Source organism: Equus caballus, unplaced genomic scaffold, assembly GCF_041296265.1.
Source record: "Equus caballus isolate H_3958 breed thoroughbred unplaced genomic scaffold, TB-T2T haplotype2-0000451, whole genome shotgun sequence".
Lineage (NCBI taxonomy): Eukaryota > Metazoa > Chordata > Mammalia > Perissodactyla > Equidae > Equus > Equus caballus.
The window spans coordinates 1,767,843-1,790,543 of NW_027221893.1; the positions used below are offsets into that span (position 1 = coordinate 1,767,843).

Sequence of the window (22,701 nt, forward strand, 5' to 3'; positions counted from 1 at the left end):
GAGGCTGCCGGGAGACGCGGAAGGAGCCTAACCAGGCCGCAAAGGCTGTAGGGAGGCTGGGCTATAGGTCCGTGGGCCGGAGAGGAGCGGGCTGAAACCGAGGAAGCTGTGGCTTAGCCCTGAATGGAGCCGTCTGAAGTGCAGCTCTCAGAACCCCAGTGTCTTCTCAGAAGTTTTGGGGAGATGAACTGGGTCGGGGGCTCCAGGTGAGTCGTGCTGCTGGAGCTTGAGACTGTAGCCTTGCTTCCCTGGACGTGCATTCCCGTCATGGCGCCTCTTTCCTAGGCCTCGGAGGGGAGGGCACAGCCTTGCCTGGGGGCAACTTGCTAGGAGAGGTCTTTTAATCTTCCCCAAGCCGGGGGACCCTAGCGCCATGTCTCTGCTCTTAAACCGAAAGCAGCTCAGCTTTTCCCCCACTGTCTTTCCAAAAGCTTCACATGTGGGGCCCGCCGTGGGTGAGGTTCTCTGCTCTCCCTCCCCCGCCTCCCGGGTCCTCCTCCTCTAATGAGACCTCTGAGCAGCTGAGCCCTCTTCTCGCCCCTGCTTCTCCCTTTTTGAAGGGATTTCTTTGCGTCAGTATATCGTCTTTGCACAAATTTGTAAGGCGTTATGGAAGAGGCCATTCCCTGCTGCCCTTAAATCCATTGGTGGGGGCTCGTATCCACCATAAATCCAATTTAGTTTGTTTTTGCAAGGGAGGGAAAGTGAAGCGTTTTTTGCTTTAACTTACAAGAGAATTTGCAATTTGTTTTGTATTTAGAATTGATCACATAAAGGAGGATGAGTTGACAATTTAGCTTTATGTAACCTGTTCATTGCTGTTGACCTTCAAGTCCACTAGGATGGAAATCATGTGGGCCTGTAATTTCGTTTGATCAAATTCCCTGACGAAAAGAATTGTTTTGATTGAAACATTAAGCCGTTAAATACAATTTTTGTCACAAGTAGACCCAGGACAGTGATGATATGGTTAGAATATAACACATTTAAATTATTAGGAATTTTATAAGAGGAAAGACAGCTTTTGTGTTCAAGTATTGTAACGATGTCTGATAATTTTAGCAATAGCATTTATCCTGTTGAAGATATGTTAGCATCGTATTTTAGAAGTTTATCTGATTTATTCCTAGCTAATGTTCTAGCATCATGCTTCCACTTTGGAGAAAAGTGAAAACTCACTTACAAACGTCACACAATTTAGTTGATACATGATTATAATTTGATGCTTTTGAATTCTTTAAAATGTGAATATTAAATGAGATAGAAAATCATCTTACAAACGCTTAAGCAGTATTAAAATATAGGTGCTATTATTATTCTGTCATATAACTTCTGGTTATTCAGGGAGTAGTATTTTGGTTGCTAGTGGGAGGATGCAAAAGCAATGTACTGCAGGAAACGTGTAGTCTAGGATTGTGTTTCTCAAAATGAGGTAGTGCTGCACCTGGAGATATTAGGTACCGGGGGTTAAGAAACCACAGAAGAAACGTGACACATCTCCCTGGAGCATCAGTTTTATTCACAGATCGGAGGAAAATATATTTTTTAATTTAAGTAAACATGGATATGTTATAGAGTAAAAGGCAAAACTTGTGTGAAGTTGTAAGAGAAAATATGGAATTTTAAATAAATTTTCTTGGGGAGGTTGGGCTCGTTAGGGTCAAACTCCAGATTGGTAATGAAAAAATGAGTGTCTCCACTTTGTACTATCCCAGCAAACAAAGGTAGACAAGATTAGTTGATCATGGCGCTCTGACCATGAGGCCGTAAGGGCCTCAGAATCTGAGACAGTGCTTAGTAATCACTAGCAGTTGATTGGAGCTGCTATAGAGTAGAAGTTTTAATCCTTGTCTCAGACCATCCTTGAGTACTTGTTTATTTCCCTCTGTTGTAGGATTAGTTTTTGTTTGAAAATTTTGAGAACTGTTAGGAACTTAAAATACAGACGAGTAACTAGAGAACATTTACAAAGCTCTCTCAGAGCTGCTCCATCAGAGAATTCGGCATTAATTAATTCAACAAATACGTTTTTACTTGCCTCCCTGTTTAGGGCATTGTCAAGCTGTATAGTGGGATTCAAAAGAGAAAAAGATAAAACTTTGGACCACAAAAAGAATTTATGGTAGAATGGTGAGATTTGAATTAGGTGAATGATTTTAAGACTAGATAGTTAAATGGTACTTAATATATAACAAGTGCTGTTCTAAGAACTTTTTGTATATTAGCTCATTTACTCTTAAGAAGAACCCTATGAGGTATGTACAAATGTTATCCTCATTTTACTGATAGGGAAACTGAGGCACTGTTAATGTTAAGTGGCTTGCCCAAGGTCACCCAGCTAATCAATGACAGTTATTTGAGAACCATATGCTTAATGGCTATGCTGTGCTATGCAGTGTAGAAATACGAGTATTGTGAAAGTGGCACATGTAGAGGGCTATGGATATTTAGAGAACAGAGAAATTACCTTAAACCTTGAAGGATAACAGTGTTGCACAGAACAAGCGCTACAGAGAAACAATGAAACACAGGTTCTTAAAAGCTGAAAAGGAAGTGAGATAAATAATTATCAAATTGGAGACCTAGTTTTTACCAAGGCTTCTTAGAAGAGATGGGTTGGGAGGGCAGTATTAAAGAACCTGAAAGGATTATTTGGCAGACAGTAGATTGGTCTGCATTAAGACAGGAAAACACTTGCAAAGAGGCTTTGTACCTTTTTTCCAAGGAAATGAATGAAGCAGGCTACAGCAAGTTTATATTTTGGTTGTAGCAACCTGATTGTATACACTAAATCAAACCAGGGTATTCTTGTTGTGTATTATAGGGACCTGATATACAGTTTAATTGCGGAATCATTTGATAGGAGCGTCTTTACAATTGCAAAGGTCTTTGCAAGTTTTCTTGGCATAAAAGAAACTTGGCATTTAACTTTTTGCTGCTCTTCTGTTTGGGGAGTCTACCAGTCACATGTAAGATTTTTTTTTGTGAGGGAAGGGACTGGTGGCTAGGGAAGAAATAAGCTTTCCTTATTTTGATTTTTAAATTACTTGGTTTGGCTTTAGTGTTATGCTTTGTGGACGTCTTTGAAGATATAACATTTCATTTCAAACAAAGTCTCATTTAGGGTAAAGAGATTTGGTCTAAGCTGAAACTAATTGACATATCTATGATAGCAGTTCCCAGTCTACTTCCCTGAAACTTGCTAATCAGCCATAATGTCAGATTTTCCAATTTAATGGGTTCTTTCTTTTTTTCCTAAAATTATATTCTTTTTTTGACTTAAAATGCCCCTCCCATTTTAAGTCCTTTCTTTTTTTCTCCCCCTGCTTTTTCTTCCCAAATCCCCCCAGTACATATTTTAGTTGGGGCATGTGGGACGCCACCTCAGTGTGACCTGATGAGCGGTGCCATGTCCACGCCCGGGATCTGAACCAGTGAAACGCTGGGCCACCTAAGCAGAGGACGCGAACTTAACCACTCGGCCACGGGGCTGGTCCCAAGTCCTTTCTTGACAAAATTAAAAATATGAATCATTTGTCAGTCTTACCAATTAAATAATTTTTTTTTTTTTAGTTGTCTGGGAATCATTGACCTAGAACTCTAATCTTTGTTTTGTACTTTTACATCAGCACTGAGACCCTGTGTTTTCCTAGTCACATTGAGTTGTAAATTTGAAAGAGGACAGGTATAAGCACTGATCTTTTTAATTTGGAAAAGATTCTCTTTTATTTTCAGTATTTGGTGATTGACGACTTGTTTCACCAAATTCATAGCCACCTCAGACATGAAGGTGGTAGTAAGAGAAGAGAGAAAGGAGAAGATAAAGATGTGACCAGTCTTTGGGCCTCGATATGCTATTCAGAATGGGATCAACTATAGATCTGAAATACAGCACTATACATTCAGTGTAAGAAGACTTTTTGTTTTAATTGGAGGAGGTTTATTTCTATAACTTAGATTGAAGAATGCAACCCGTGTCATAAGAAGGCACAGATAAAATCCTGTTTGAATTTAGGTGAAGGAGAGGTTTGCATTTGTAAATGTAGGCCTAGAATATTCACCTGTGCAAAGTATTTAGTGCGTGCTATGTACCAGGCACTGTGCCAGGTCAGAGTATAAAGTAACTGAAATTTAGTCTCTTTCTGAGAGATTTATAGCTTATTGGGGGGGGGGGGAATATGACATTCCATAAAGTTTGAAAATGTTGAAAGATCAGGGGCCAGAATATATGATTTAAAAAAAACAGTGTGAACAATAGTAGAACATAGGAAAGTTTTAGCTGAGAGTTTGGCAAATCAGAAACAAGGCTAAAGGAAAGTTTGATGGAGAAAAAGAATAAAATAAATGTTATGTAAATAGTTGGAGATAAGATTACTTATTTAAATACTTAAAAATGTGTATATGTGTCTGCGTGATGGTGAGGTTGAAAACCAGACTGAGAAGTTGAAATTTGATCTGTTGGATATTGAGGAGTCATTCAAATTCAGAAGTACCACAGTGAAAGTAGTATTCTATGACTGTTTGTTTGTGGTGCTAGTGGTGTGTAGTTTGGAATATAGTGGTGAAAGACTCCAAGACAGTGATACCAGTTAGGATTCTTCTGGGGAAAAATAATGAATACTATTTTTCCATTTTCTTGTATGACTATATATTTTCCAGATCAAATCAAAACCAGTCCTAGGGCTGGCGCGGTGGCCGAGTGGTTAAGTTCGTGCGCTCTGCTTCGGCGGCCCGGGGTTTCGCCAGTTCGAATCCTGGGCGCGGACATAGCACTGCTCATCAGACTATGCTGAGGTGGTGTCCCACATGCCACAGCTGGAAGGACCCACAACTAAAAATACACAACGATGTACTGGGGGTCTTTGGGAGAAAAAGGAAAAATAAAATCTTTAAAAGCAAAACAACCCCCCAAAAAGCAAGCAAAAACACCAGTCCTATGTGAATTTGGGTTAATTATTAAACCTCTCTGTATAGGAGCAGATCAGGTTGTGAGGGACCTTCATAATGGAAAAAAGAATACAAAATTGTGACTACAAAATTAGGTATAGGGCTTGGAAGGGGAATATGCAGATGAAGGGCTCTGAACTTAAGTTTAATTAGCTTTACAATAAATTCTCTTTACTGTGAATTAGCCTCTGTCCCTGCATCTCTTTCTTCATCTGTTAAATGGGGATAACACTTAAATGTACGGTGAACATCATCCCAGTTTGCCTAGGACAGTCATGGTTTATGCCTGTGATCCTAGTGGCACGCCCAGTTTAGCATTTGTTTTCGGAGCTTTTGTTTTTTAATTAAATATAAGCTACCATTAATGGTTCCGTTAAAATGAACCCAGATGGATTCAGTGAACATCCTTTTTTTTATTTTAACCTCTGCCATGGTCTGTATTAGTGCATGAGCAACGTGTGCGGTGAAGAACGTTCTCACTTTAACATGTGGTTAAATCTGAAGACATCCAATGATGACCCAGGCCTGGCACTTTCCAGATAGAAAGTAACTAACAGCTTCTTTTAAAGATAGCATGAAGGGCACTTGCTGATAAAGTGTGCTGAGACATGAGTGGCTGGGTACAACTAACTTGCTGGATGGGATGGGAGAAGTATTTAATGCTGCTGTCTCTGCTAGCCACTTGTACCAGCTAGTTGTAACATTGCATTCTAAGGTCTGAGAGATTTGTATAGCCGCCATGCCTGGGAGTGGGGTCAATAGGAAACATGGAAAATTTTAGATTAGGTGTAAGTGAAATATTTGCTAGGAATAGAGGCTAATCAGTCCTGTCAGAGTGCCTACAAAGAGTAGTAGGAATGTTGTTGCTACAGTGGTTTTGTCAACAACCGTTTCCTTTTTCATAGTGTTTAGTAATGCTTTTGTAACCTTTTGGCAGCAGGGAGCTCAAATAAAGGAAAATTAATGCTTAATGATAAATACTGATGTTTTGTTTTTCATTTGAGTTGATGAATCTATAACTAGTACACAAAATGTTTGCCAGCATTTAGCATCTCTCATGGTCACATGACAATCTGAATGCCCAAATCTGCTGAAAAAGCATCAGGAGTTACTTTCAGATTTGGTAGTTATTTTAAGGAGATTATAGCTGCAGACAATAGTTTGACGCATGTAACTGCAGAACATTAAAGATAAAATTATTTCTGCAATGATAATATAAATAGAAATTTGATGGATCATAGCATCTTGGGTAAAACAGGACTCTTACTAAATTATGTAACCTGTGTAGCCAAGATACACTTGGAATTGGTTGTAGTTCATGTATATTTCACAGTTGTAGTCAAAGAGGCTTGATATTTTACTGAACAAAGCTACAGTTGTCAAAATTTTCATTTTTTTATATGCACAGTTAATGTAACTGAATTACACTGTTTTTGAGACAATACTGATGTTGAATCCAAAAAAGAATACTTTGGCGTGTTGTTATAAGCTTGCTTTCTTTGTTGCCTTTTATTAATTGGATTTCATAAACATTTGACTCTTTGAAGAGTTACTTGATAAATCAATCTATGTATCCTGCATTGTTATTGAACATTTTTGCAAGCAAGTCCTCTAAATTTTGATGACATTTTATTCAAAAACAGTTGAAAATATTTATTCAAAATATCCCATAAATGGAGTGAAAAACTTCAACTTTAGAAGCTTTTAGTGAATTATAATTGTTGAAATAAAGTTTTTAAGATTTAATTGTGAATAACCTGAAATACACATCTGTGTTGGGCTATCATTCACAATCTAAGATCTCTTCCATTGTATGACCCAGGAGATGGCTGTTCATGTTTATCATTACAGCCTGTAACTATGAAACAATATTTTCCATGTGAAAGTACTATAAGAATTCAATCTCTAAGAACTTATTTTAATTAGGCTCTGTATTCTGAATATTAGGTGGATTTCTGCCTCATCAATTGACACTTTTTTTCTCAATACCATACCTTTTGTAATTCATATTACTCTAAAAACTTTTTCTTGTATTGCAAGAGAAGAATTTATATGAAAGCCATAGCATTCTAATGTATATCATTACTATTCCTGACACATCAGGTGGACCTGCTTTAGTTTTGTGGAAAACCAACCTAAGTACTTTTTCTAGGCTAGTTACTGTCCTGAATCTTAATAAGTCTGCTAGCTAACAATGTTAACATTATGATGTCTTAGGTTAATATTAATTTCACTGTGACACAAGCCATAAAATAATTTTTTCAATTGTTAGTTATTGCTTTATTAATTTTGTTTACATTTTTCACTTTGAATCACACTTAAGATGTTATTACAAGATTGTAACAATCTGGAAACGGTTTCTTTTGCATGGCACCTCGCCACTAAAAAGATAAACTAAGCAGAAAAATAAAAAGCAAAACAAAATAAACAAAAAAGAAAATTCAAGACTAGCTGACAGTTAAGATATGTGACACCCATAGTATTTAATCCCTAATGTAGTTTCAACATCTCCTGCGTACTCCATGTAAAATGTACGTTCGTGTTGTTCTTGATGTTTCCTTGACCACATTACTGCCTGTCTTTTTTTTTTTTAAAGAAAGTATTTCTTTAGCGTTTTCCTTTAAATCTTTGCTTACTAGAAAGAATGGCAAGGGGCAGAATGCCCTGTTATATTTTTGTAGTCAGTATGGTTTTATTTCTTCCTTTCTCTCTCTCTTCTTTCCTTCTCCCCTCCCCTCCCTTCTCTTCTCTTCTTTCCCTTTCTTAACCTCTTTACACTTCTCTATTTTACTTTATTCTTTCTATCTTAATGAAGAATAAGGTAGTGTAATCTATATCCCTGCTTCCCACAATTGATAACTTGTGGAGTGTTCTATGAAGAAGTTATGGCCTTTTGATTTTATTTTCAGTATGTAGCTATAATGGCAACTAATATTGTTCACTTAAACTTTTACTGAAAGAGATGGTTGCAATATATTTCTTTAAAAATCCATTTTCTAGAATAACATAGTAATTACTGTTAAAGAGATGAGCTTCATTCCCACCTCCCCACACCTAAATCTCTGGTAATTTAAATTTCCGGACAAAAATTAGAGAAACTCTTAAAATTGTTTTTTATAAAGTGCATATAAATTTCATGAAGAAACTGATGTTTGAATGGGGTCTTGAAGGTATTGAAAGTTTTCAGTACAAAATATGGTGGGAGGAGTCTCCATATATGGAGAAGAAAAACTATATTTTCATTTGGTCGGGTGTTGGAATACATGAAACGCAGGAATGGAAAACAAAGTTGAAATCTAAGTTGGGGCAGGCAATGGAAGTCACGTCCCTAAGTGATAATCAGAGCTGTGTTTTATTGCTATTACCAATGTAGTAAGAAATATAGGAGAACATTTGCATAAAATCAAGGAGACTCTTTAATGTATAATTATGGTAGCTAGCTACATACTTAATATTGCAGTAGTCAAAGTAGCAAATGACTTCTGAGGATTCACATTTTATATATAGCAAGCTATTTTAATTATCTGCACGTTTTTCTTTTTCTCAGATATAAAATTCCATCTAGTTTACCCCATTATTTGGGGATATATTCATTTGTTCTCCCGTCTTTTCTATCTTATTTTTTTCTACCTTTATTGAGGTATAATGGACAAATAAAATTGTAAGATATTTAAAGTATACCATGTGATGGTTTCATATATGCATACATTGTGAAAGTTAATTAACACATCCATCACCTCAGATATTTCTCTTTTTTGGTGAGAACATTTAAGTTCTACTCTCTTAACAGATTTCAATTATACAATACAATGTTATTTTGTATTAACAAATGGTATGGTTACCATGTTATCCTCAGAACTTATTCATCTTATAACTTAAAGTTTGTATGCTTTTACCAACCTCTCCCTATTTACCTGACCCCCCAGCAACCACTTGTCTGTTCTCTGTTTCTATGATTTTAACTTTTTTTTAGATTCCACATATAAGTGGTACCATGTCCTATTTGTCTCTGTCTGCCTTAATTATCTAATGCCTTCCAGGTTCATCCATGTTATCACAAATGACAGGATTTCTTTCTTTTTTTTGTGAGGAAGATTGGCCCAGAGCTAACATCTGTTGCCAATCTCTCTCTTTTTGCTTGAGAAGATTGTTGCTGAGTTAATATCTGTGCCAGTCTTCTTCTACTTTTTGTGTGGGATGCAGCCACAGCATGGCTTGACACGTGGTGCTAGGTCTGTGCCTGGGATCTGAACCTGTGAACCCCGGGCTCCCAAAGTACAGCATGCGAACTTGACCACTATGCTGCTGGGCTGGCCCAGGATTTCTTTCTTTTAAAAGGGTGAATGATATTCCATGGTGTATATATATACCAAATTTTCTTGATCCATTCATCCATTGATGTACTCTTAATCTGCTTCATACCTTGGTTGTTGTGAATAAGGCTCCTATGAACATGGGAGTACAGATATCTGTTTGAGATGTTGATTTCTCTTTGGATATATACCCAGAATTGGTGCTGCTCGATCAAATGGTAGTTCTTTTAATTTCTTGAAGAACCTCCATGCTGTTTTCCATAATGGCTGCACCAATTTATATTCCCACCAATAGTGCACAAGGGTTCCCTTTTCTCCACATCCTAATATTTGTTCTCTCTTTTCTTTTTGATGCATGTCATCCTAAAGGACATGAGGTGATAAATCATTGTGGTTTTGATTTGCATTTCCCTGAGCGTTAGTGATATTGAGCACCTTTTCCTGTACCTGTTGATCATTTGCATGTCTCTTTTGAAAAATGCCTATTTACGTCCTTTGCCCATTTTTTAACTAGGTTATTTGTTTTTTGCTGTTGAGTAGTATGAGTTCCTCATATTGTGGATATTAAACTCTTATCAGATATAAGATTTGCAAATATTTTCTCCAATTCCATAGGTTCCCTTTTCATTTTGTTGATGGTTTCCTTTGCTGTGCAGAAGCTTTGTAGTTTGATGTAGTCCCACTTTTTAATTTTTGCTTTTGGTGTCAAATCCAAAAAATCATTGCCGAAACCAATTTCAAGGAGCTTACCCCCTGTGTTTGCTTCTAGGAATTTTATGGTTTCAGGTCTTATATTCAAGTCTTTAATCCATTTAGAGTTGATGTTTGTGTACAGTGTAAGATAACGGTTACAGTTTCATTCTTTTGCATGTGACTGTCTAGTTTTCCCAACACTATTTATTGAAGAAACGGTCCTTTCCCCACTGTGTATTCTTGGTTCCTTTGTGATAAATTGAATGACCATATATTTCTGGCTTATTTCTGGATATTCTATTCCGTTGGTCTGTCTGGCTGTTTCTATGCCAATACCATACAGTTTGATTACTGTCACTTTGTAATATAGTTTGAAATCAGGAAGTATGATGCCTCCAGCTTTCTTCTTTCTCAATTATGCCTTGGCTATTTGGGATCTTTTGTGGTTCCATACAAATAATAGGGTTGTCTGTTTTATTTTTGTGAAAAATGCCACTAGAATTTTGATAGGGATTGCATTAAATCTGATATGTCATTTGATTTCTGGGCTTTCAATTCTGTTCCATTGATCTGTAGGTCTGTTTTTTCACCAGTACCATCCTGTTTTGATTACTATAGCTTTGTAGTATATTTTGAAATCAGGGATTGTGATGCCTCCAGCTTTATTCTTTTTTCTCAGTATTGCTTTAGCTGTTTGGGGTCTTTTGTTGCCCCATATGAATTTTAGGATTCTTTGTTCTATTTCTGTGAAGAATGTCATTGGGATTCTGATTGGGATTGTATTGAATCTGCAGATTGCTTTAGGGAGTATGGACATTTTAACTGTATTTATTCTTCCGATCCATGTGCACGGAATATCTTTCCATTTCTTTATGTCTTTATCAATTTCTTTCAATAAAGCCTTAATAGTTTTCATTGTATAGGTCTTTCACCTTCTTGGTTAAATTTATTCCTAGAAATTTTATTCTTTTTGTTGTGATTGCAAATAGTATTGTATTCTTGAGTTCTCTTTCTCTTAGTTTGTAATTAGAGTACAGAAATGCAAATGATTTTTGCAAGTTCATTTTGTACCCTGCCATTTTTCTGTTATTGTTGATTATTTCTAATAGCTTTCCAATGGATTCTTTAGGGTTTTCTATATATAAAATCATGTCATTTGCAAACAGTGAGCATTTCACTTCTTCATTACCTATTTGGATACCCTTTACTTCTTTTTCTTGCCTAATTGCTCTGGCTATACCTCCAGTACTATTTTGAATACGAGTGGTGAGGGTGCGCACCCTTGTCCTGTTTCTGTTCTCAGAGGGATGGCTTTTAGTTTTTCCCCGTTGAGTATGATGTTGGCTTGGGTTTGTCATATATGGCCTGTATTATGTTGAGATACTTTCCTTCTATACCCATTTTATTGAGAGTTTTCATCATAAATGGATGTTAGATCTTGTGAAATGCTTTCTCTGCATCTGAGATGATCACGTTTTTTATTCCTCATTTTGTTAATTTGGTGTATCGCATTGATCGATTTGTGGATGTTGAACCATCCCTGTGTCCCTGGTATAAATCCCACTTGATCATGGTGTATGGTCCTTTTAAGATTTTGCTGTATTCGGTTTGCCAGTATTTTGTTGAGGAGTTTTGTATCTCTGTTCATCAGCAAAATTGGCCCGTAATTTTCTTTTTTTGTGTTATCCTTGTCTGGCTTTGGTATCAGCTTGATGTTGGCCTTGTAGAATGACTTACGAAGTATGCAGTCTTTTTCAATTTTTTGAAATAGTTTGAGAAGGATAGGTATTAAATCTTTGAATGTTTGGTGGAATTCTTAAGAGAAGCCACCTGGTCCTGGACTTTTATTTTTTGGGAGGATTTTGATTACTGTTTCAATCTCTTTACTTGTGATTGGTCTTTTTAATTCTCTATATCTTCTTGATTCAGCTTTGGCAGATTGTATGAGTCTAAGAATTTATCCATTTCTTCTGGATTTTGCAATTTGTTGGCATATAGTTTTCATAGTATTCTCTTATGATCCTTTGTATTTCTGTGGTATCGGTTAATTTCTCCTCTTTCATTTCTAATTTTATTTGAGCCTCCTCTCTTTTTTCCTTAGTGAGTCTGGCTAAGGGTTTGTCAATTTTATCTTCTCAAGGAACCAGCACTTGGTCGTTGATCCTTTCTACCATTTTTGTGGCTTCAATTTCATTTATTTTTGCTCTAATTGTTATTATTTCCCTCCTTCTGCTAACTTTGGGTTTTGTTTGTTCTTCTTTTTCTATTTCTGTTACGTGCAGTTTAAAAGTGCTTACTTGAGATTTTTCTTGTTTTTTAAGGTGAGCCTGTGTTGCTATGATTTTCCCTCCTAGGACCACTTTTGCTGCGTCCCATGAGTTGGTGTGGTATAATGTATTTTCATTTTCATTTGTCTCCAGATATCTTTTGATTTCTCCTGTAATTTCTTCAATGATCCATTGGTTGTGCAGTACTATGTTGTTTAGCCTCCACATATCTGTCACTTTCGTAGCTTTTTTCTTGTAGTTGGTTTCTAGTTTCATAGCATTATGGTCACAAAAGATGCTTGATATGATTTCAGTCTTCTTAAATTTATTAAGGCTTGCCTTCTTTCCCAACATATGGTCTATCTTTGAGAATGTTCCATGTGCACTTGAGAAGAATGTGTATTCTGCTGTTTTTATATATGTTCTATTAAGTCCATCTGGTCTAGTTTTTCATTTAATTCCATTATTTCCTTGTTGACTTTCTGTCTAGATGATCTATCCATTGATCTAAGTGGGGTTTAGGTCCCCTACTATTATTATGTAGTAGTTCACTTCTCCTTTTAGGTTTGTTAATAGTTACTTTATGTACTTTGGTGCTCCTATGTTGGTTGCATCCAAATGTGTATTTCTTATTGTAAATTACAATATCACAATGATCAATCTGTTGTTCAAAGTGGGGTTTTGAAGTCCCCTGCTATTGTTTATTGCTGCCTATTTCTCCTTTTAGTTCTGTTTATATTTGCTTTATATATTTAGGTGCTCCAATGTTGGGTGCATAAATATTTACAGTTTTTGTATCCTTTTGATGAATTGACTCCTTTATCATTTTGTAATGGCCTTTGCTGTCTCTTGTTACAGTCTTTGTCTTCAAGTCTATTTTGTCTGAGAATTATGCTACCATAGCTTTTGGTTTCCCTTTGCATGTAATATCTTTTTCCATCCCTTTACTTTCAGTCTGTTTGTGTCCGTAATGCTGAGATGAGTCTCTTGTAGGCAACATATATTTGGGTCATGTTTTTTAATCCTTTCAGCCAAAAAATATTTACATTTAAAGTAATTATTTACATGGATGGACTTACCATGGCCGTTTTGTTGTTTTCTGGTTGTTTTGTAATTCTTCTATTCCTTTCTTCCTCTCTTGTTCTCTTCCTGTGTGATTTGATGATTTTCTCTATGGTATACTTTGATAACTTTCTCTTTGTCTTGTATATCTCCTCTAGCCTTTTACTTTGTGGTTACCATGAGGCTTACTTAAAACATACTTGCCTGCTCACTCCATGTTGAACCCTGAGGGGATAGCTCTGGTGAGTGCTGCATTCCTGTTAAGAATGCTTATTTATTTGCCATAGTCTTGTGGGTCCTGTGGACACAAGCCCATTGGCTTTCAGAGCTAGGTGTTTTGGGAGTCTGTCTGTTTGGTGAGAGTCTTAAAATTTGGAGCACTAGATGTGGAGGTCAAACCCTTTGCTTCTCAGGGAGAAGGTGGAGTTGGGGATTCCCTTCTGACTGTATGGCATTGTGGCAGGGGTGGGGATTATGATGAGAGTGTGTCTCAGCCTTTCCTACCTGTTTCAACGTGGGTATTTTTGCATTTGTCCCGTGTGTACGAGTCGCTAGTCTAGTTTCTGGATCTCTTTCAGAGAGAATGCTCCAAGTGTAGCTGTACATTTGGTGTGTCTGTGGGAAGAGGGGAGCTCAAGATCCTCCTATATCATCATCTTGGTCAACACTTACAGTTTTATTTTAAGTTAGCCTAAGCAAAACTGTTAGAAGCAACTATTAGGACTATATATATATATTTTTTTTTTTTCCACTGACATAGCCAAGTAAAAAGTCACTTGGATTGTCAACTAGTTTAATTTTAATCTGCATCTCTTTAGTGGACATTTGTACTCACTGGCAGCCAAGCATCTGAGCCCCTTATCTATGTGTGGGGGTATTTCCTACCTTATGAGTTTTGGTGATAGGCACAGACCACCTCCCTATGTGGAATCTTGGGGAAAAAACCCAGACATTTGTTTCACTATGCTTTGCAGCTAGCAAATAGGCATGTGACCTAAGCTGAGACTTAGATGCTCTTGTCCTGTACTTTGAATTAGAAGCTAGTAACACAAAGAAGTAGGGACTACAGAGCTTCTATTGTAGTTGGAAGCAGTTGCAAGAGCTGCAGCAGGATTGAATTTTAATGCCAGTGATGCCAGGGGGTGGTGTTCACTGTCCAGGAGTGGAACTGGTGCAGTCAGTGGTGTTTAGTGTTCACCAGTGCTGGCAGTGGTGTTCTTAGGAGGCTAATTATGGCTTGATTTTGACTATGATGCCACAGCTCCCTAGACTTCCTTGTTCTTGCCAGGTGCCAAACGTGCTTCCTCAGCCTTGTTGACATGTTTGTTGGTTACCTGATTTTCTTTTAATAAATTTATTTTCTGTTTAAATTAACCAAAGGAGCTTTCAATTTCTTGTAACTTAAGAATCCTAACTGATGCAGTTTTCTTTTCTAGTGCAGGTAATTGAGAGTGACTATATTTGGTAAAACATTTAGACATATAGTACTATTTAGTAGCATTGGTTGCCTTAATAATAATTTAAAATGTTCTTTTTATGAAATTGCCTTTGACTTATACGTTAGGATCTTTTTTCACTTTCACTGTGGTCTAGTATTAGTAGGCTAATCTAGCAATTGGTCTTGAAATCCTAATTAATTTTTCCTTAGGCACATAGGAATAGGGATTATGGAGTACATAGAATTTGGTGAGAGCCATAAGAGCGTCCTGGATAATGGAAAATCAGCCTGGAGTAAAATCACTTGATTTATACATATATGAAGACTGTGTTTAGGCTTTGGCTAGTCCCTAATTCTATTGATCTTTATAATGTGGGAACTTCTTATAGAATTGATTTTTCTTCCTACTGTCTCTGTAATCTGGATTGTTTAATACTGCTGGCTCTGTCATACTTCTTATATTTCAGGACTTTGAAAAGTCACTTTGCTTTCTCTTTTTTTGAGGAAGATTAGCTCTGAGCTAACTGCTGCCAGTCCTCCTCTTTTTGCTGAGGAAGACTGGCCCTGAGTTAACATCCGTGCCCATCTTCCTCTACTTTATATGTGGTACACCCACCACAGCATGGCTTGCCAAGCAGTGCCATGTCAGCACCCAGGACCCAAACTGGCGAACCCTGGGCCACCAAAGAGGGTAATACTTTTCAAATGCATGTATGTTTATTTTATTTTGTTTTGTTTTAAATAATTCATTTTTCCCAACAACAGTATCAACATCTTCCCCAACAAAAACACAGCAGCCAACTTTAGGTCCTATAAGTTAAAGTTAAAAATGTGAAATATAAATACCAGCTGAAGTGCAAAATTCTAACAAGTATGATTAAATTAACAAGACATGTTTCTGTTGTGTGCTGTGCAGATACCCACAATACTACTACTGTCCATACAAGACTCACAAAGCTAGTCAAGAGACTATGATTATGGCACTTCTCAGCTTGAATCTAAACACCACAGGCAAGGAACACACAATTTACCAGCTACTCAGAAATGATTCAGAAGTGATTGTATTATCGTGAAAAGAAGACTATACTGTGAATCCTTCTGTTTTCACTGATTTTAATAGGTGCAATATTTTTATATTTTCGTATCTGAAATCCAGAAGTACCTTATAATTGCTGTTGAACAGGTGCTAGTGGTGAGTAGTCATGCTCGTGCCAATACACAGGCACATAGGATAGGTTTCAACAGCTTGGAAGAAAATCCTGGAACCATCGTAAACCAATTTGTACTGGCCCTATTGTATCAATAACGACATGTCAAGGTCATCTTGCAGGGGCAATGACCAAGAACTGCAAAACATGCAGCTGGAATGTGCTCAGAAGATGGAAACCTTGCCCTCAGATGACCTCAAGCCACAGGGAACCACAAGTTCCCTGACTATGGAACTCAGTGTGAGAAGAAAGTGGTGAGGGGAACCTAATAAGAAGCAAAGGGTCCCTTGATTTGTAGCACACTGGACTTATAAGAGTGTTACACTCCCACCCTCCAATCAGATTCCAACAAGCTAGTGTTATGCATAATTACTCCTACTCCCAACTCCTTAAAAGTCTGTCCCAGCTTCAGCTCAGGGAGACAGATTTGAGCCTTGCCTCCTATCTCCTTGCTGGTTGACGTTGCAATAAAGCTCTTTCTTCTCTCAAAAGCCAGTGCCCTTGTATTGGCTTCTATGCATATCAGGCAACAAGCTCTTGCTCAGTAACAATCTCAGCCACAATAGTGGAGCATACTTAAGAATTGCTGTGGTACTAATACTCTTGGCGGCAAGGAAAACAATACTGGGTGGAAAAACATAGGCACAGACAATACTGAATGGAAAAATGATTCAGAATAATAGGATTCTGGGGGCTGGCCTGGTGGTTAAGTTCACACACTCTTCTTCAGCTGCCCAGGGTTCACAGGTTCAGATCCTGGGCATAGACCTACACACCACTCATCAAGCCATGCTGTGGCAGCATCCCATACACAAAATGGAAGAAGATTGGCACAGATATTAGCTCAGGGTCAATCTTCCTCACCACAAAAAGAATAGGATTCTGAACACGAAAAGTTTAGCAATGCCTTAACCATTTTATTTTCCTTTTTACATGAGTACGAGAGTCATATCTCATTTTAAAATGTATGATTAAAAGTAGGTCTAAATAAGTCTAAAAGGGATCTATTAATAATGTGAAATAAAAGGTCAAAACAAGAAAGTATTACGTCATAATTCAGTTGGCAGTGTTTTTTCTTTATTGGTAACACAGAAAACAATGGTGCATCTTGTCACTCCACAGTGCCTTAGAATCTACAGAATGCTTCATGTTGTTTATACTTATTTGGGGAAATGTAAAATGAAAAATTCTAAAATAAATCCTCTCTAATACCTCTTCTTGTTCTGTAGTTCTGTGCTTTTCTGTGTTGGAGCCTGGATCTCAGAGCTGATGAAGGACAGTGTCCAGGGACTCAGGTCCACTTTTTAAGGGCCATGATTCCACTTTGCTGCCCAAGGTAAGGAAATAATTTTGAACCTTCAGATCCAAGCTGACTAAACTAAGACCATACTATGCATACAGAATAAATAAGGTAAGTACCTGAAAAACAGACTTAGAGGCAACAAGAGCCTAGAGCACAGGAAAGAATGTTCTGGAGCATCTTAGTGATTCTCTCATTTTCCTCTCCAGCTAGGGTTATGGGACTACGTTTTTCTCTCTTTCCCCAGGAGTTTCATTCATAGGGCAAACACCATGCTGCTCTGGGAAGGAGTTTGTTTGCCTCAATCCTTGAAATGTCCAGAATTCGTTCCAATTAACCCAGTGAGGGGTCTTAAGGGATCCTGAAGTCCTAAGCCAGGGAACCTGATGAAATTACAGGAGTGCGAGTGGGAACTCTCCTGAGCTCAGATTGCTCCAGGTATAGAGCTCCTTTAAGATTTCCAGAGGAACCAGCAAGTAAGCAGGACTATTTTCAAAGCTATTTATATAGATAATCAGAAAGCATAAAGTAGGTATCTTAGGGGAAGACCAGGTGAATTGGATCTTTTAATGTTTCAGGAACAGATGGGCCCTATGACTTCTAGCCCCAAACCATTTCCAATTCAGTCCCACTGTCTGGACTGCCAAGACCTTTCTATGCCTCCTATTGTGACCAGAAACCAGGCAAGGAAAGGGTTACTGAGAATTTGATCCGTAATTAACATGGTCTGTCAAATGTTTTCCAGACAAGGAGAAAAATAAATGAGCAGTTTTTCAGAGGTTGATGTCCCCCTTTTTGCAGACATTGCCATCCTACAATGAAACTTACACAATTGCTGCAAGACTCCTACAAATTACTCCAGCTCTAAGTGACCAAAAGTTACCATGGACCCATTATGTAATGACATGTTCCTTGAATTCAGTATGTAATGGCATGTTCCATTGAACTTGCTATGTCATGGTACCCTGACTTTGTTATGTAAATGGTGCCTTGAACTCATTATGTAATGATCTGTACCTGTGCCCTGATTGAGCCCAGTTGTTACACAGTTGTAACATATCCTGTGCACTCTGATGTACAAAGTCTCCACCAGCACTAAGCTCGGAGAGACACTGTTTGGGGAGCTACCCCCAGTGTTCTCCATTGCTTGAGCAAGCAATAAACCTTTTTCTCCACCCACTTCATCCTTGGTAGTGTTTTTAGCTCCACACTCGCCAAGAGGCGAACCCAGTGAGTTTGGTTACACTATGAGCTGCAGAGGATCCATCAATGTAAAAGCGATGCCTTCAGATGTGTTCCCCTATTCTCCAAGGAGCTCATCCAGGAGGATACACATTATGTAAGGATGTAAGGGGCAGAGGACACTTCAATGATAACCTCCCCCTCATCTCCACAAAGAGGTTCTGTAAAAATCATTAGCAGTTCTGCCCTATCTGATTCTCTGCATCAGCTTCTCTCCAAATGGAAAAGTGACCCTGTGCTCTTTTATTTCCTCTCCCTGAATGTTTTGCATCTATTAAACCAAAGCAAGGAAGCACAAACTCAAAGATGGAAGGTCCAAAGTCGGAAAGGGCAGGTGAGCTGATCAATGGGAGCGTCTTCACATCCGGCACAGAAATTCTTCTTTCCTAACAAATTCCACTGTTCAACTTGTTTCAAACTCCAGAATGAGTAACTGCATACGTTAAAAAGTGCATTTATATCCAGAGGGGAGTGTTTGTATATATGTTTTAGTTAATAAATAAAAAAGTATCCTGACCTCTGAGAGTCACTCAATAAATCACGTCTATTATTTACATTTATCATCATTATCCTTAACTTTTCCACATATCCTTTATTAGGGAACAGTTTGTTCTGCTACACTATTGCTGCTATGAGTCTTTCTTTCACGACAAAACAGACTCCTGAGTCTTTTTTATTCACATTTTCTCAATTACTATTAAAAAGTTAATTTTAAATTTCTCAGTATTTGAGGTTTTATTTTTTGTGTATATAAGTTGACTCAGTATTAATTATAAATTTTATTGTCTTATAATCACAAAATTGACCTATAAATTTTCCTTCTTTCCATTTATTTGCATTTTTATCAGGCCAAGTAAATTATAATTTTAAAATAAGTTTTCAAGGTAAACTTGACTGTTAATATTTAAGGTGTAGCATCACTTATGTTTTTAAAATAAATTTTAGTGTTCACATATTCTAGATTCATACTTATTTTTGGTCATTTTGCTCATAAAAATGAATAAAATCTTATTATATTTCTATTGAATCATTTTAAAATACGAGTCTACCATGTCGAGACTCATGAAAGAAAGCCAAACAAATATTCAGGGGAAAAATAATATCATTTAAATATTTTCATTATTAGAAAAGAAAGTGAAAAGATAAACTGTTTGAATATTTCAGATTTCAGGAAAACAAAACAAAAATGTTAAAGAATCTAGGTGAAAGAAAACAATGCAAATATAATCAATTCAAAAGTAAACTTAAGAGCAAATAAAAATATTCAAAATAAATTAGATAAATTTTGGAAACTTTTAAAAAGCAAATAGTAAGTGAAAGTATATATGAGAAATCATGAAATATGTGGAAAAATTAAAATATCACTGACAACACCAAATTCAGTGATAATCAATAAATTAGAAGTTAAAAATGAAATGGTAAAAATGACGTAATGAGAAATAGACAATCAAGGTTCGAGCTGGACTTCCGTCCTGGAGAGGTCTGGTCTATGTCTCGTTCACCCTGTTTACGCTCCAGCCCCTCAGTGGTCCGAGTGAAAAGCCCGCACTGTTCACCAGGTCTCATCCTCCACGGTGAGCCCTGGACTCTGATTTTTGTCCCTCCAGCCCTGAGAAGTTGCTGAAAGCTCTTTTCAGTGTCTCAGCCTCTTAGCTACCACTTTAGGTTTTGTAATTAGCAATCCTCTTAAAGAGAAATGTGGCCCCAAATGTTGAGCTCAACCTCCTTTGGCTCCTCTAGATCTTGTCTCTGCAAATTTTCATTGCCTGGGTAGCTCTCTGATGGCTTCAACCATCTGTTTTGTTTTATTTAGCTTGTACTCCATGGGAGGGTTGGTCCAAACCTCTGGTCAACCATAAATAGAACTCAATTTAATCATCTTTGAAGATAAACAGATCTTTCAGGGTCCACTCTTTATATAAAATGCTTGCTTTGGTGCGTTCCCTTTGACTCATCTTGTTTATCTGAGCACTATTTATATAGTGAGGGAATTCTTCTCTTAAAGTGAGTGGAGGTCATGGTATTTGTTTGCATTCACTGTAGAGTCTTTTAGCTTCCCGAGCAGGTTGGGAATGATGCATGGCCTTGAGTAGTTGTAGGTGAAGGATTCTTTCTCCCCTGCCTGTCAACCTCTAATTTTGTTGAGGCTCTAAACCCATGCATCAGCTTCGCTGAGTGAAGGACATATACTGTGCTCTGAAGGCTGAGTTTGAGCCTGTGCTGCTTCTCCTCGGTGAGGTGATTTTTGTCAGCAGTTCCCCCATTCACTCTTTTTGTTTAGTGTGTTCAAACTTTCTTCCAGTTGATTGTTTCTTTCCTCCAGCTGGGTCCCAACCAAAGCAATGATTTCTGTGACATTATTTACCACACCTCTTCTGCCTTCTTAGCGAAGTGCTAGTAATCTTTCAGAGAGAATGGTTAAGTGCTTTGTTGCTAAGCCAGATTCCAGGATTCAAATCCCAATTCCAAAGCCCACTGGCATGTGCCATTGAAAGAGTGATTTAACCTGAGTTACAGTTTTGTTATGTGCAAAATAGGCATAATAATTGTACCTACCTCATGGGTTATTGTGAAGACTAAATGAGAGAAGAAGAACTTAATAAATATTGGCTATTAGTAGTTGTTACTATCTTGAGGGAGTAAGTGCTTCCCTTTTTTCCTCCGGGTGTACAAACCCCTTAACGTCTTTTTCAGCATATTGGGGAATGTCAGCCACTGCTTTAGAATTTCCTCCTGAGAAGGATACATTATCCTGTGCATTTTCGCTAGCAAAAAAAATCCTGTATAACCTAAATCTTATCGTGAAGAAACAATCAGATAAACCCCAATTGAGGATCATTCTGAAAAACGGTGAGCCTGTATTCTTCAAAAACATCAATGTAGTAAAAAACAATGGCAGGCTGAAAATATACCAGGTTAAAGGAAACTAAAGAGACATGAAAACTAAATGCAATGCATAATCCTGGATTGGATGCTGAATTAGGGAAAAAATCTGTATAAGACATTATTCGGCCAATTTTTAAAATCTAAGTATGTTGTATATATTAGATATTGTTGTTGTATTAATGTTACATTTCCAAGATTTGATCATTGTGCTGTGATTATATAAGAGAATGCCTCTGTTCTTTAGCATAATACATGCTAAAATTTATCATGATACATGCTAAAACGTCTAGGGCTTAAGTGTCATGAGGTCTGCAACTTACTCTCAAATGATTCACAACAATGACAATAATACAAATAATATGTATATATGTTTGCATATAAATATATGTATATGTGTGTATATGTGTATGAATTTATATACCTACAAAGCAAATACAACAAAATGTTAAAAACTAGTAAGTCTAGATGGGGAGAATATGGGAATTCATTTACTATTACAATTTTTCTCTAGGCTTGAATTGCAGCTTTATTTTATTTATTTATTCTTATGATGAGGAAGATTGGCCCAGAGCTAACATCTGTTGCCAATCTTCCTTTTTTTGCTTGAGGAAGAGTGTTCCTGAGCTAACATCTGTGCCAATCTTCCTCTATTTTGTATATGGGACATTGCCACAGTATGACCTGATGGGCGATGCCAATGTCTGCGCCTGGGATCCGAACCAGCAAACCCCAGGCCGCTGAAGCAAAGCAATGTGAACTTAATCGCTAAGCCACCAGGCCAGCCCCTGAATTACAATTTTAAAAATTAAAAAGTTAGAAATTCTGGCTCCAGTATATCCCTATAATTATAGAGTAAAATAAAGCTTCTACACTCAGGCTCATCAAGAATTTCTGTTGATTTATATGAATGGATCATCTTTCTTATTTCTTTGCATGCTTCACAACATTTTGCTGAAAATGAATTTTTTTAATAGTAGAATGTGGTAACCCTGAAAATCTGATTCATCCCCCGTTCAGGGTTTTTCTGTTGCTTGCTGTAGGCTGCAGATGATTGTTTAGTGTCTTTTCTAAACTATTTTTGTAAAGTCTGTATTCTTTGTCCTGGGTAGTCTCTGAAGTCTCTGTTCCTTTAGCTTGCATTCAGCTAGTGTTTTGATAGAGATTTCTTGAACGTCAGGAGGCAAAAAGAGAGAGAGAGAAACTCTCATTCTTTGCAGGTTAGCTCTATGCCTGGGTCTTCATTGAATACTCCGTTCATTTACAATTCTGCCTCCACTTCCTTCACTTTGCTTCACTTGCACTGAGCCTGGAGATCAGCCAAAGATGAAATTCTAGGGCCTTCTCA

General features: G+C 37.4%; 1 long non-coding RNA gene across 1 annotated transcript; it reads left to right on the forward strand.

The window, feature by feature from the left end:
• Positions 1-47: 47 nt before the first annotated feature.
• LOC138922129 (uncharacterized) lies at positions 48-18,986 on the forward strand. Its single transcript, XR_011435207.1, has 3 exons — positions 48-206; positions 17,158-17,264; positions 18,756-18,986. It is a non-coding gene; the product is annotated as an uncharacterized lncRNA (long non-coding RNA).
• Positions 18,987-22,701: the final 3,715 nt, after the last annotated feature.